This window comes from Nannospalax galili, unplaced genomic scaffold (genome assembly GCF_000622305.1).
Source record: "Nannospalax galili isolate Female #2095 unplaced genomic scaffold, S.galili_v1.0 scaffold751, whole genome shotgun sequence".
Taxonomy (NCBI): domain Eukaryota; kingdom Metazoa; phylum Chordata; class Mammalia; order Rodentia; family Spalacidae; genus Nannospalax; species Nannospalax galili.
In genome coordinates this window covers 4,466,881-4,483,298 of record NW_008331125.1, presented here as the reverse complement: position 1 = coordinate 4,483,298, position 16,418 = coordinate 4,466,881, and the positions used below count along the sequence as shown (strand labels likewise).

General features: G+C 41.9%; 1 pseudogene; it reads left to right on the top strand.

Moving 5' to 3' along the window:
- Positions 1 to 10,474, top strand: part of LOC103724630 — a 26,201-nt pseudogene extending 15,727 nt beyond the window's left edge.
- The last annotated feature ends 5,944 nt before the right edge of the window (positions 10,475 to 16,418 follow it).

Sequence of the window (16,418 nt, the reverse complement as noted above, 5' to 3'; positions counted from 1 at the left end):
CCATTTCCTGGTCTCTTTTGTCCACGCAAATAAAAAGGTATGAAAGACTAGGTTAGAAAAGAGGAAGAAGTCAGATAGGAGAGTCTTCCAATCCCAGCTTTGCCTTGTCTGTGATCTGCTAACAATACAGCATTATAAAATGGAGCATTCAGATCTAACAAATTACTGAAGAGGGCCCGCAGGTCACAAAAGCACATTGATTTCTCCCCAGAACTTTATTGTGAGGGCTTTCCAATATGCACCAACTTGAAACAATTTTATAGTGAACAACCATATGCCTATACCATCTTCTAGATGTTAGCATTAAAATTTTACTGTTCTTACTTTATCATATTCATATATTCATAAAATTTTCCTTAATTCATTTTATGTATTTTTTATTTTATTTTTGAGACAAGGTCTCCCTGTAGCCGCAGCTGGCCTGGAACTTACTGTGTAGATCAGGTTGTCCTCCATCTTACAGAGATCCTTCTTCCTCATGCTAGGATTAAAGACATATACACTTTCCCAGCTGCTTCCATGTATTTAAAAGTAAACTGTGGGCTAGAGATGTAGTTTAGTGGCATAACACCTAGCCTACATGAGACACTGAATTCTAGTCACAGCAGCATAAAAAAATTGTAAGGCTGGATATGATGTGGTAGAACATTTGCCTAGTGTGCGTAAGGCCCTGGGTTCAATGTCTAACACTGAAGAGAAAAAAAATAATTACTTCTTTCTTTTGATATAAAATTTTGTATTGTTGAAATGCAAAAGGATTTTGATAAATATGTACCTGTATACTAGACTAGATCTAGGATATTTATGTCACGCCCCCTCCTGCATGACCCTTTCCTGTTGATTACTGTCTCTAATTCCCTTCCCAAACCCAGGACACCATTATTTTTATATTTTCACCATAGAGTTGTTTTTTTCTATTCTAGGAATTCATATGAATAGATCATATAATATGGACTCTTCTGTGCAAGAATTCTTTCGCTCCACTTAATGTTTTGGGATTTGTTCATGCTATTATGTGCAAAGCCAGTCATTCCTTTGTGTTGTTGGCTAGTACTTCATCATAGGACTGTACTACAGCCAATCTCTCTTGGTGCACACCTGGGATATCTACAGTTTGTCTATTAAGAATAAAGCTGTTATGAATATTCTTACACTAATCTTTTGGTAGACATATGTTTTCATTTCTCTCAGGAAAATACCTAGTTGTGTAATTGCTGGATCACAGCTGGTATATGTTTTATTTCAAAAGAAACTAAAAATTGCTTTTCCAAAGTGAATGTACCATTTTGTATTCCAAATAATGACAACTGAGAGTTCTAGTTCCTTGACATCATTTAGTATTGTTAGTCTTTTTCTTGTAAATAATCCTGGAAGGTGCACAGACGGACATTTCATTGTATTTTGTTTTTTGAAATAGGGTCTCACTATGCAGTTCTGATTGGGGTCTGGAACTCATTATGTAGACCAGGCTTGAATTTTCAAAGGTCCACCTGCTTCTGCCTCCCAAGTGTTGGGATTTAAAGGCCTGCGCCACCACACCCAGCTTTCATTGTAGTTTTATTTGCATTTTCCTGATGACTAAGGATCCTGGGCACATTGTTATGTGCTATTCATATATCTTCTTCTAGGCTCAGCATGGTGGTGGCATAGGCCTTTAATCACAGCACTTGGGAGGCAGAGGCAGGTGGATCTCTGTGAGATCCAGCCCAGCTTGGTCTACATAGAGAGTTCTAGGCCAGCTAGGGCTACAGGGAGACCCTGTCTCAAAACAAACAAACAAACAAAAAACAAAAACAAAAAAAAGAGTCACTACTGACAAGCTATGTCAGCATAGAATCGAGTCAGTCCTAAGCTTAACAACATGATCCGGGGATTTTTATAAGACAAGCGCATACTATTAAACAGTCTGAAAGTGTGACATGAATGACTGAAAATGACACCCTTTCTGACCCTGAAAGACTTTTGGAAAAAAATTTAAACTAAAAGAAAGTAAACCAAAGAGAGATGCAAGTATCAGTGATGGTATGGGACAGAACAAATTGTAGATTGTAGATGGGAATGGTCTGCTAGAGGGAAGCAGGACTTGCACCAATGGAGACCAGCTAGAGGGATGGAACAGTTCTTCTGACTTGTCTTTAGATTGTACGTCAAAGCCTTTCCCAAGCGTCTACTGCTCTGTTTGTCTATAAGGTTGATATCTCCCTTTGGTTTTTTTGCTTGGACCAAAAGGACACTCCATCTAGACTTGATGTTTTGAAAACTAAACTCACATCTTCACCCTGATATCCTTGTTGCTTTAGCCTACTTTCCCTTCAGTGCTCTCTGGAGGGTATAGGCTGACTGTGGGCTTTTCACCTTAGCATACACACCCCTGGAGTACCTCTGATTTTATCATCTCCTGGTCATCTGCACATGCTTCCTCAGCTATGGGTTATCCTGGACCATTGGCTTCTACATTTCTGTACCTTCTAATCAGTAAAAGGTCTCCCTGTTTATTAGAAACCATGGGTTCAGGGAAAGAAGGGGTTGAAATTTATATGGTTGAATTTTACTATTGGATTGTAGGATGAAATTTGCAAACAAATTATTGTTTTTCATTGATCTAGTAGATTTTATATATCAATGAATAATTTTCATTGGAAGTTACCTTGAGAATTGAAATATGGAGAAAAGACCAACTCAAAAAGCTCTGGGCAGATCTAATCCTGGAGAATCCTATGCAGTGACACTGGGTGTACCTGCCAGGTAGGAATGGATGTAAGATAGTGGTGACTTTCATAACCCACCTTCCAGGTTCAGCTGTTTCCAGAGGAGGTGAGAGATGGGTGCTAAACTTTTTGGCTTAGGTATAGTCAGGATGACTCTGAGTTAGAAATATCAAAGAGAAACCCAGCATGATGGTATAGGTTTATAATCCCAGCACTTGGGAGGTCGGGACAGGAGAATTTGAGGTTCAAGATCATCCTTAGCTACATCAAGGTCAGCTTGGGCTATATGAGACCCTATCTCAAAGAATCAAAAAACAAACCAAAGTAAAATAAAACAAACAAACAAAAAATATCAAATGAGATGTCAGGACCCAAAGTAAAGGTAGTGGTTCAATTAATTAATACACATACATGATGGAAGTAATCATGAGCGACAGATGAATAGAGTTAGTTACACAGCCATAGAACAAATTAAACCTAGGTACGCAAGAATGTCATTTTTTGATTCTTAACCAATGGCACAAATATCTGCATTTAACATTACATGCAACCAAAGAATAACTAAATACTCTAAGTTTCTTCCCCCTTCAGAATAGTAATTCTTGCTGTTAATAGACCTTCCATCAAGGCACTGGAGGGTCCTGGCAAAGTCTAATCAAGGTGTGTACTGGCTACAACGCAGATGGCATAAAGTGGATACCAAAGATCTATCTTCTCTGCAAATCTCCAGGCAGTTCTGCCGCCAGCCTTCCTCCAAAACCGTGTTCTACCACGGATATTCATAATACCAGCAGAAATGGTAGGTGCAATTCTCTAGTCCTGGATTTTTTTTTTATCCTTTCTCTCATTCTGAGTCACTTCTAAATGGATATGAAATAATATTACAGAATGCTGAAAAGTCCTCTGTGTCTGAAGCTAGTATCAAAGCTCATTAGCCTGACTGTGGGGTCTGTTGGGAGCCCAAGAGACTGGGCCAGATAGGGCACTGGATTCCAGAAGTGTGGGGTGCAACCAAAATCACACTGGTGCACTTGTGTCCTTCCTCCCTCCTTCCATTACTTCCTGCTGCCCTCACTTCCTTCTTCCTTTCTTTCCACTGGTATTCTTGAGTGGCAGCTCTATCATTCTAAGGCACAGGTCTGAGCCAAGTGGGAGGCTTGGCAGGGAACACTTAAACTTCTCTTGTGACTGAATAAAAACTGGCAATGAAAATGCTACAGCTTGGTGATTATATTAATACTTGAAAGGGAGATCAGTATTATAAGAAGTTTGATGTACTTTTCAGGCAAGACATTTCTGGTTCCAACCCAGCCCCTCCTGAGCTCAGCAGGAACATCTGCTTATGGAAGCTATGTTTTCTGAAGGAGGCCTCAGCCACTGCCATGCTCCAGGATGTTCTTACTTGCCTTAGTTCTCAAAGGTTCATCTGATCTGACTACCTAAAACCAGGCCAAATCCAACTTTCCTTTCAAGCTGGTATTTGTCCTTCACTCATTTCCTAGTTAGCCTCAGGTTTCAGTGCACTGTCTGAGGTACAACGCTTCCCTTGGTGGTCACCCCTTTGTCCTGTCCTTAAGTGAATTCATAAGACTTCTGTGATTTTTTTTCAGTGTGGCTTTGTGGCACAAGGTCTGTGAATGTTCAGTTGACAATACAAGAACGCCTCTCTCATTTCCTGTTTTTAAGGACTGAGCTTAATTTATTTGAAAGGGTGGAATATTTTAAATTACAATTCAGCAGTTTGACTAAGGAAGGCTGTGAAACACAATGAGCAAGGAGTTTTACTTCCTCCTTACAATAGCTACTCCCCTGTTTTGAAATCTTGATGTCCTCCAATCAGTGGGAATGACTTTAACTTGTGCTGTAACATTTTTAGCAGCTGCTAGGCCATGGCTGGAGCTGTGGAGGGCATGGGATTCCTGCACACTATAATTCCATTTTTCCAGACGCTTTATTAGTACACGGAATGTGTCTGCCTGGCTGATATGGTTCTATCTTGTTAAGCTCCCCCTCCCCGAGACACTGCACTCAGATTGGCTAAAGAATACAGTTGCTTGGCCAATCGACTGAAACCTTTCTCCTGCAACCCTAGCAACACCTGACAATGCTCATTAACAGATGTTAAGAGGAAGCCTCTGACAAAGCTCATGAGTCCTTGAAAATGATCCCTGCCAAGGGCAAACAGGCCTAGTCCACCCTAAAGATCATTTTGTGTGGTCAGGGGGGGATCAGTGGTTTGTGTCAGATTTGCTATCATGCCAACCCAACCTCTATGCCCACTAGGGTGTTCTCAGTGGTTGGAAAAAGAGTTCACACAAGGTGACTCAGGGTCGTGCTCTGCCTCTGATGCCAATTTGTTCTCCAGGGCATGGCAAGGGGTACATTTTCTGAGGGTGGTAAGACTCCTGTCTGTGTCCCCTGTGGCACTTCTCCCAGCCTTCTTCTGGCTTCTCACCTTCACTCCGAACACTGATGGGGTGCAGTTGATTGATGACCTCACTTTCAGGCATACTAGGACAACTCATTTCAGGGTGCTATAGATCCCACTCGACTCTGGGAGGCTTGATGACTGAGGGATCTGAAGGCAAACCCAGCAAAAGCTGGGTGGGGCTTTGAAAAGTGAATAAGAAAAGGGATCTGCCAAAAACATGCACAGACAGTTCATAGACAAACACATGTTCCCTGAAAAGACATAATAGCTGTGTCTATACGATACCCTCCCAAAGTCCCCTTAAATGGTCGTTCAGGTTAGTCTAGCTCCCTTGAAGGCATATTTCAAATCCTGGTTGAGTAATCCATTGTTCAGTGATTAGTTGCTAATGAAGCTGAAAATGCCTAAACCATCCAACAGGTAATCTGAATTAATTTTTTTATGATTACCACTGCTAGGCAAGGTAGTGTCACAACAAAGACAGACCTGGAGATATAGGGAGACATTTCACAGACATAGATCTAATGTGCATATACATCACATATAGAGACAAATCTAGACAAGAGGGAGAGAGGGGGTTTTGTGTGTGTGTGTGTGTGTGTGTGTGTGTGTGTGTGTGTGTTGGGGAGGAGAAACCTTCAAGGCAGGTCCAGAAATTGAAGAGTATGAAATCTAAGGTGGAATTACTTTATTGACATCCTTTCCAGTCCCCCTCCCCATCAGCACCACCCTCTAGGGCCTACCCTGAGGTTAGCTTTCTATAGAGAGTTGGCACTATGTCAGCTTAAGGAATCCCTTGGTAACATAAACTGATAATGACTTCCAGTCTAATAGGCCCTTCAAGGGATACTGATATTTTTCAAAGGGGATTCATGAAAGTGAAAAGAATCAAATCTCTCGTGGTTGAATTGTAAATTGGGAAATATCTTTAGTCTGAGAACTTGTCTTTGCTCAAATATTCTTTTTAGGTAGAGGTCTCTTCTGGGTATTCTTAGGGCCAGAATTACAGACAAGAAAGGTAGTTGGGGTAGGTAGGCTGCAATGGAGAACAAGCCATTAGATGGACACCCAACAGAGGGATCTCCTTACGTGGGAGGGAGAGGCCAGTGGGCTGAATTTCCATACAGAACCTAACCAGTATTTGGTTTTAGAATCCTCCATATCTGTTTATCAGGGAACTTTTGAACTTTCTGATAACATAAAATATGGACTGTTATAATATTGTATGTTATAACATCTTAGAGATCAAGTCTTATATAGCCATCTACACGCACACAGGTTATAGATTCAAACCCAGAAAGAAATTATGTCATTCTCAAAAGATATAAAATTATGGTTATTTGCCTGTTAAGGAGATAAGCGTTTTTCTAGATTTTTCAAAATTTTAAACCACTGTTCAAGTTTTCTGTGGATACGAGCAATTACCAACTATTAAGATTATAGAACAGGGGCTGGAGCAATGGCTCAGCAGTTAAGAGCACTGACTGCTCTTGCAGAGGACCCAGGTTCGATTCCCAGCACCCACATGGCGGCTACGAACCGTCCTTAACTCCAGTTCCAGGGGAATCAAAAGCCCTCTTCTGACCTCCATGGCATTGCACAACATGGGTGCACTGACATGCATGCAGGCAATACACTCATATACATAAAATAAAAATAATTAAAAAAATTTTTTAAAAAGATTACAGAACAGGGGTTGGAGTGATGGCTCAGCAGTTAAGGGCACTGACTGCTCTTGCAGAAGACCTGGGTTCAAATCCCAGCACCCACATGGCAGCTAACAACGATTCATATCTCCAGTTTCAGGGGATCTGACAGCCTCTTCTGTCCTCCGTGGGCTCTGCAAGGCACAAGTACACTTACATACAAGCAGGCATACATTCATACACATAAAACAAAAATAAATCAAGAAAATTTAAAAAACAGATTACAGAACAGCAACAACAAAAAAGCAATGTTTATTTCTTGCTCTGGAGGTTGAGCTATTTATCTACCTGTGAAACAAACATAGATAAAAATTAAATTGACAATATCTGTAGTATGGTTCCTTATAATTCAAGTTCCCCAGGTGTCAAGAAGAGTGCTATACAATGTGAAAGATTATGACGGCACCTAGAGGAGAAGGGAAGCGTTCTTACTTAGTGAGCATAGTTCATGGGTAACTATTTGAATATCACTAAAAGGGTAAACTGAGTGTCCACATGTGGGAGAGCATGCTTATCTCTAACAAGCAGTTCGAAAATGGAGGATGGCTGCCACAGAAGAATGGCTCATGGTAGGCACAGAAATAAGTATTTGTTGACTCAGATGCACCACCTCCCAATCAACATTCTCTCAAAATCAAAGGTGGAAAAAAGCTCTATAGAACTCCAAGAATGTGGATAGCTTCCCTCTCCCAAACTCAGAAATTGTTTCTTATTTCCATGGTAACAAGAAGACTTCAAATTGCCAAAACTTGAGAGACACTTGAGACGAAAGCCAGGGGGAAAAAATTAACAAAAGACAAATGCTACAGGCAGCATGCATGACAGTGTGGTAAAGTTTTTGACATTTGTTTGGGAAGATTGTCTTCTTACTTCGTTGCTTGGAATAATGTGATGATTTGAGAATGTAGTGGTAATGGCTTCACACCATGCTGCTGAGCCTTCCAGTAGATTTGATTCTTTTCTGGAAAGGGAAAGAAAGGAACCAATCCAGGAGCCTTGGAAGCAATTGAGTGTCTGTAAGCCATTGGAAATTGCTCTCCTGGCACACCTTGATGTTAACTGCAATGACAGGAGGCTAGCTTGGCTGAGGTACCTTTACTTTGTCCCTTCTTCAGGAGGAACAAATATTTATTGAGCACCTACTATTTTCCAGATAATCTGTCCTGCATACAACTAAATGAAAAACCATAACTCTGATAAAGGCTCCTGGGAAACACACATGTAACTACTGGAGTGTGTAATAGGCAGAACTGCCCTAGTAGGGCGGGCAGGCTCTCCTGCGGAAGTGTGATTAAGCTGAGTCAGAAAAAAACAGCCATGGCTTCAGGGCCTGGGGAAGAAGAACATCCAGGCAGTGGGAACTCTTGGGCAAAGGCCCTGTGGAGGAAATGAGTGTTCAAGGAACCGAAAGCAGGCTTGAGCAGTCTGGCAGAGCCCCAGAACATAAAGGGAATGGACTTGGGGCAAGGCCAGTTAGAGAGGTGGGCAGGACCAGGCCGTTCCTAATGCATAGCTTTGAGTCTTGCAGAATGGGTTTGTGAGAGATTTGGTCTCCAGCTGTTGGCATGCTGGGGGTAGCTCAGGCTGCAACAGGAATCCACAGCAGACTGTTCTTATGTGCAATCTAGCAACGGCCGCTTCTGGTCCATCTAAAATCTGTCAGAACATTGCTATAGATTCCATAAGATAACCATCAAATCCAAGCAATTATAATGTCATGAAATACATTAAATCATGTTCAATACATATTATCTTAAGCACAACAATTTGGTAGGCACCTCAGAGACATTGTGGACTTTGGTTCCCAGCACACATGAACTCCTCAGAAGCCATACTTTGACCTTTTAATAACCACCTGAGATCCAGAAAGTCTGCAAGAAGTCAAAATAAATGTGACAAGGATTGCCACATTTATTTTAACCAAGATTTTAACCAAGGGAGAGATTTTCACTAAGAACCTGGTTGATTTTTACATACAATTATAACATGCAGCCTCTTTGTATTCCAAAGTCACAGCAGAGGGGGCACACTGATTTATGAAAAGAAGGGATGCTATGGGTAGTTAAAAGGCAAATAATTAAAAGTGGGGAACAGCACAACTCTAAAGGCAAACACAAGTCTAGAAAAAAAGACATAAAAGTTAAATTTGAGAAAAGGAAATAGGAAGAAAGGGAGAGAGGGAGAAATTGAAGCAAAAGTACCTTAATAGATCTTACATACTTTTTTGTGTGTTTATAAAGTATAATAGGCTTAGGAAGTCGAGGTGTGTCATGTTTAAAAAGACTTCTAGTCTACAGAGTTAAAGTTTCTGAGAGTTTTACTGCTGAAAAGGCAGATCTTTTATTCTGGGAAGCCTGTCTGTTGAGGATGTTCGGGGAAGCGTCTATAGAGTGTTGGTTTGACTGTGGTCTGGAGGTGCCAGTGAATATGGATTTCATACTGAAAAAAAAGTCTGATACACTAGGGTTTTGCTGAAACTTCTTCATTTTCACAAGTTCTCTAATTCTAGGCTTGCATAGAGTCATTGACAGTGACACTTCTCACATCTGAACTATCAGGATGCTATTTCTCATAGGGAGTGAGGTCCTGAATACTTAAAAATACTGTAGGTGACAGCATGCCCTTAATAAAGCCATTTATAAATTGGCTTAAATGTTTTAAACTTTGATTTATAGGTGTGTCTTAAATGGAAATAGTCTATCTAGGTGCTCCCTAAAAATACCTGGCTGTCTAAATTCTACTTCCTACAGATAGGAATGAAAATGAACAAAATATTGTGCGATCACTTTAGAAAATGCTCATGTTATATGTTTGCGAGATGAGTTTTGGAATATTATTTTCTACAAATATGTCCTTCATATATATGACAGCCTGTTTGGCTTCCTAAAGCATATGTTCATACTGTATTAATGTCTTAAATGTGTTTTCCTTGTAACATTTCATATATCAGAGGTGAAAAAAGATGGAATTTCAGCCCCAAAGTCCCTCATGGCAGCGGTAGCAACTTGGGCACAGCACAGCAATGACTGAGCTGTGAGGCAGTGGTACCTGAATCCCTATAGCAAACATGTCTTAACTGAAGACATAATGCACTGGGAGGTGATCCCTGACCAGAAGCTTCTGTCCTGGCGACTTCTAACCATGACCAACAGGACACCATGTTAGGCAGAACGACTGCTTTCTGCCAGTGTTGCTCACTTGGTATACATCCTGGAGGACTCTATTGTGGACCCACAGAATCAGACCATGACCACCTTCACCTCGAACATCAACCATGGGTGGCTGATGATGGTGGAGGAAAGATGTGTTTACAGTGTGAACTCTGACAACGGTGCTGGACTGAAATCGGAGGGGAAGCCTGGGTCTCCTCTATCTTATCTGGTGTCTCCAGAGCTGTTCAGGAGTTTGGTCATGCTAGGTTCAAAAGCAATGTGACCAAGACAATAAAGGGCTTTGAATCCATCTTGGTCAAGCTACAAGGTGAGGCCCCTTCCAAAACACTTGTCGAGACAGCTGAAGAGGCCAAGTAGAAAGCAAAGGAGACTCACACTGGCAGCTACAGAGAAGGCCAAGGACTTCACCAGTTGGCTGCCATTAAGCAACAACAGCAGCAGCAACAGTTCGTGTAGCCTACCCAGTGCAACTCAGCATCCTCTCCCTTCTCCCCACTGTAGTTTTATTATTAAAAATCAACTTCAGCCCTCTCTGCTGTCTGGGTGGTGGGTTGAGGCAGGTGTCTAGCTCAGCATCTACAGTATACCAGGCTTGGTGTCCACGAGCCCGGCCTGCTTGTTCCCCATTGGGCAGTTGTGACAGGTGCAGAAAGGTGTAGTGACTTGCCCAAGGTCTCAAGAACTGTGCAGGTGAAGTGATAATAAATGGTAGGTGGTAAGCTCTACCAGGGCAGGGCTCCTTGTTTTATTCTCTCATGTAGGCCAATATTTAGCACCTGACAGGTACTTAATAAACACTTGATTCGATTGCCCTCTCAAAGGTAGAATTTTGAGGATTTGTTAAGATTTTGGCTTTTTGTTTTTGACAGGGTCCCTCTGTAACCCTTGCTGTCCCGGAACTCACTATATAGAACAGGCTAGTCTCAATCTCACACAGATCCACTTGCCTCTGCCTCCCCAAGTGCTGGGATTAAAGGCAAGTGCCACCAGCCTAGCTCTTGTCAGTTTTCTAAACTGTGATGCTTTTATAGTGCTTTTACACTATTTAAAAGTAGTTCTGTTTTTTCCTAGTTGACAGAGGTTAAAAATTGAAATAGCTTAGCTGGGCATGGTGACGCACACCTTTAATCCCAGCACTTGGGAGGCAGAGGCAGGCAGATCTTTGTGAGTTCAAGGCCAGCCTGGTCTACATAGTGAGTTCCAGGACAGCTGGGGCTACAGGGAGACCCTGTCTCAAAAAGGCCCTCCCGCCCCAAAATTGAAATAGCTTTAGTTTATTCAATTAAGTATTCTCTTCTATGCTGATCATAACAAATACTTAATAAAAAGCTTTAAAAGGGAGAAAGACTGAGGATGGAGAGATGGCTCAGCAGTTAGCAGCATTGGTTGTTCTTGCAGAGGACCTGGGTTTGAGTCCCAGCACCCACATGGCAGCTAACAACCATCTGTAACTTCAGTTCCTGGGGGTTCGACACCCTCTTCTGTCCTCTGTGGGCATTGCATGACATGGGTGCACTTACATAAATTCATGCATTACACTCATACACATAATTATTTTTTTAAAAAATGGAGAAAGACTAAAAGTTACAACTGAATGTGGCTCTCACCAGATTCTGAGCCTGTTCCGAGAGGTCTCATAAACAGCCCGGTTCAGATGCTCTTACAAGACCTTCACTATGGAACGAAGAATAGAATTAGAGCAGTCTGGCTCATTTCCACAGTACTGAAACTGTACACCAACTATATTTACTGTTTTAATTGAAAAAAAAAAACAAGAGTGGATTATCCTAATGAAAGCAAATACCTCTGGAGAGTTGATAAAGTTACTGCCAAAATTTCAAAATACAAAGTAAACTTGCAAGCAACCTGGGTTTTGGGTAAATGTTAAGACGTAATGATTTATTTTTTCAAAATTCCAGATTGTAACCAAAGTTTCCCATTCGAACAGAACACCCTTTCTTAGGATGGAAATGAGTTGATCAGTGGTTGAATACATGTTCCTCTAATCAATACATTTTAGAAGGGCTCACCTGAAGGAATAAAATGGGATGGATTAGTGAATGACAAAGTAATGTGAAGTCTATTTCTAAATTTTGCCTGTTCTGAAAAATTAACCATGGCATGGGTTAAAAAGATGTATTCTAGAGGCTAGAGGGATGGCTCAGTGGTTAAGAACCCATATTGCTCTTCAACAGAACCCGAGTTCAGTTTCCAGCACCTACATCTGGCGAATCACAACCACCTGTAACTCCAGTTCCAGAGGAATCCAATGGCTCAAGCCTACACATGCACAGATACAAACATAGACATACGCATAATTAAAAATAAAAGATGTATTCTAAGCCTCACCCCAGCCTTGCTGAATCAGAATCTCCCGAGAACAGCTGAAGGAAATCTTTTTCTTTTTTTTTTCTGTCTTTTTGAGACAGGTTCTCCCTGTAGCCTCAGCTGGAACTCACTATGTAGACCAGGCTGGCCTCAAACTCACAGAGATCTGCTTACCTCTGTTGGAATTAAAGGCGTGTGCCACCATGCTAGGCTCTGGAAATCCCTATTTTTAACAAGTGCTCAGGGTGATTGTTATAAACTGGGTATTTGGGGAAGTATGGGATAATGGGAAGAGTTCTGCCTTTGGACTCAGATTGGATTTGAATCTCTGCTTGACTAGGAGCCAAATATTCTGGCAAAGTTCTCTTTGCCTCAGTTTCTTCATGTGATTCTTGTGTAAGATGGCTGGGGCACCAAGTGAATTATCTGTGAAGGACGTAGCATTGTGTCTGTAAATACCCTCTAAAACATAAGATACTAGTGGCTTGATTCTTTAGGATTTAACAAAGTGAAAAATGAATCAAACTGTTCCTCTCTTCAAAGATGGAGCAATCAGGGCTAGAGAGATGGCTCAGGGGATAAGAGTTCTTGCTGTGCTTCCTAGAGGACCCAGGTTTGGTTCCTAACACCCACACAGAGGGTAACGGCAGTCCTTAACTCCAGTTCCCGGGGATCCGACACCCTCTTCTGACTTCTACAGGCACTAGGCACATGCATGGTGCACCTATATATATGAAGACAAAACACTCATACGAATAAAAATATCTTTTAAAAAATGGCACAATCATTCTAAATGAGTAGTTCTCCATCACTCCTTGTCCACTTCTTCTTTCACCTAGGGGGTGCATGTGGTAGAAGTGAGTAGCCAGAAAGACTCTGGGCACTTTCCCCTATTACGGACATTTCCTGTTTATGAAATGTCAGCTTTAAGACTTCATTCTTCATCCCTTTTATCCACACAGAGTGGAATTCTCTTGTCATTCCATGGAGAGGAGAATAATGCTTGGTTCATAGGTTAACTATGATATTTGAGGCTTTTATTCACTTCTAAACAATTGAATTATATTCCATGAAACATAATTGGCTTTGGTTATAAAATAAAAAATATAACCCAGTATGAAAAAGAGCGTGGAAATGAGCATAACTTTCTGCGGAGCTTCAAATGACTTGAAGTTCCTTGGATCTAATCCGATTTCCATGTCTTGGAATCTTCCTACTAATGGCAAATTATTGTCTTAATTAGCTGAGATGACTAGCAGTAAGGACGAGGCAATGGGATTTTCTTTTCCTACAGGCTTTCTTCTAAGCACTGGGACTGTGTGAAGTCCTTGAAACTGAAGGGTAGCTTTTAGTGTGCAGCTTGCCACATGTGTTAACTTCTGATTCCCATCTCCAAAGATGTGTTCATTGTGGGCCACTCAGAAAACCAGTGTTCTGGGAATCTGATAAACCTTTATTGAATTGAATCCAGTTTTCAGTTTTGTTTTTTTTTTGAGCAGTCTTGCTAAACAGTTCCAAGCCCAAGATCATCTCATCTTCCTGCCTCTGCTTCCTGTGTGATTATAGACATTAAAAAAATTTTTTTTAAAGGAGTGGGAGGAGCCATGATAGATCTCAGGCTAAGAATCCACTTCCTTTCTTAAACAAATCCCTTTGCCTACATGTTACCCACTCATCCATGTATCTATGTATCCTTCTATCCATGCATCTAACCATGTGGGCCAGATGCCAGATAGGGTGATTGAATATGGGTGGAGGTTTCTCCCTTGAGTTCATCAGTTTAGCGACTGGCAGTACTGTTTATGATGTGCTGGAAGCCCAGCTCCTAACCACACTGGCTGATGTGGGGTTCTGTGATGTGACATGATGAGTCACTGCATACAGACTTTCTGTAGTTAGGTTTCTTACCATTGCCTAATGCTAAACATTGGAGATGGCTCAACCCAATTTGGTCCCTGGGGTACAGGCCTGCTGGAAAAGGGCAATTACAAATAATTTAATGATTTATACAAATACCAGAAAAAACACTATAAATCTTCAAAATTGTGAGGCAGCACAGGCACTAGCCAAAGATGACATATACTTGGCTCATGGTGTAGGTAACTGCCAGGGTGAAGCCTCAGTGCAGTGGCAACACTCAGAGGCTACAGAGATGGAGACATAATCCTAATCCTCAGTGAATTTCTAGCCTGGGAAGAAAGAGAAGACAGTTCAGAAAAGTGTGATGCTAGGCAGAATGGTATAAATGTCACAAAGAAGAGTCAAAGTAATAGAGATGCTTGGGGGGTTGCGCGAGGCGGGAGGCAGGGAGGGAGCAAAGTAAAGATCAAGGTAGGTTTTTCCAGAGGAAGAGGCATTTAAGCATGTCCTTAAGGAAGGGTAAGAAGTGAATAAATTGCAAGAGAAGAGATTTCAGGTCTCAGAAATGTCTTGAGCAAAGACACACATGTTTGGAGTAGACAAGTCCTGTTGGGACACAATGGAATTCCTGTTGGGGAACTGGGGAAAGTTCTTTTGGATTTTAGTGGGAGACAAGGCTGGAAAGTTGGGTTTGGTCAAGACAGAGCTGAGCTTGGCCTTTTTCCAGTAGGCGGCAGAGAGCCATTTACAGGGACTTGAGCAGGAGGGTGACACCATCAGAAATGTACTTTGGGAAGCACAGCAGCTGGGTGGAGGAGGATTTGGAGGAGAGTCTACACAGACATGCCAGCCAGCAACTAGGCTCTTGCAGAGTGAAGAGGAGGAATAATTGACTGGGAGAGATGAGAAGGGTTGGGGCAGACGACACAAGTGGAACTGGGTGGGGGAGGGGATGCATGCAAGAGGCAATCAAGAGGCTACAGCTTGGAGGCCTAGGAATAAACCACAGCAATAAAACATTCTGGGGAACAGAATCTGAACTCTGGGAAAAAGCAGTCCTTTGGGTTTGAGGTGGGCATCCTGATGGTGACAGCAGTGAGCTGGACACGGAGATGAACTGAGATCTTGAGGCTGAATGGTGGCAGCTCGCCAAGGAGCATCATCAAAATGGAGATGACCATAACAGGCTGTAGGATAGGGGTCTATTTTAAGTTTGGAGGTAGAGACGTGTTAAAAATGAGGTAGAGGAAGACTACCAGACATAGAAGGGACAGCAGGATTCAGAGAAACCCAAGGATGAGTGAAACAGTTCAAAAGGATGAGATGATTGTAGACACAGCATCTGATACTGGAGGGAAGACCAAGTTGGATCAGGTTGGGCCAGTGGCTCTGGGCTTGTCTTTGAAGCAGAAAATGAAACTGTACTGCCCCAGGGCTGGGGGTATAGTTTAGCCCTAGAACACTCAGTCCTGAGGCTCTAGTTTCCACTCCCAGCAAAAACCAAACATTAAATGACAGGATCCTTCCAAGAAGGGTCATGCTTTAGATTTAGTCTCTTTGGCTCATTACTGTATCAAATTCTTTAAATGTTAGCTACCTTTCATGAGTCCATTTTCCTGTAATGGGAATTAATCTCTTCCATTAACAGCACATCTGACCCTGAATGAGTCACTTATCCTGTCTGAAGGCACCAGTTTTGTCACCTTCAACTTTCCAGTTCAATGATTCTGTGCAGGCATGTGAAAATGCTCAGTGGTCTACACATTACACAAGTCCTGTCATGACTTTTTTTTAAAGACGCTATCTCACTAGATAGCCTTGGCTATGCTGGAGCTCAGCATATACAGCAGGCTAGCCTGGAACTCACAGAGATCTGCCTGCTTCTGCCTCCAGGGTGCCGAGTTGAAAGGCATGCACCACCACTCCCTGCCCTGTGGTGACTTTTGAGCAGAAAACAGAGCTCAAATTGTATTTCACTTTCCACGTACTTTCTGCTCTGATCACCTAAGTTTTCAAGTCTTTAAAAAATTATTTTCATTTTTAAGAGATCTAGAAATGAAACGTGAGGAAGGCGACTTCCTCTTCCATTTGCCCATAAAGATCTTCCAGTTTTGTGCCCAGGCCTTTCCCTAGTTACTGAGGTGGTGACTAAAAAAATACCAGGTGGATCTACAAAAACATAATGTCACCAAAATTTTCCTAACAAGCAGCT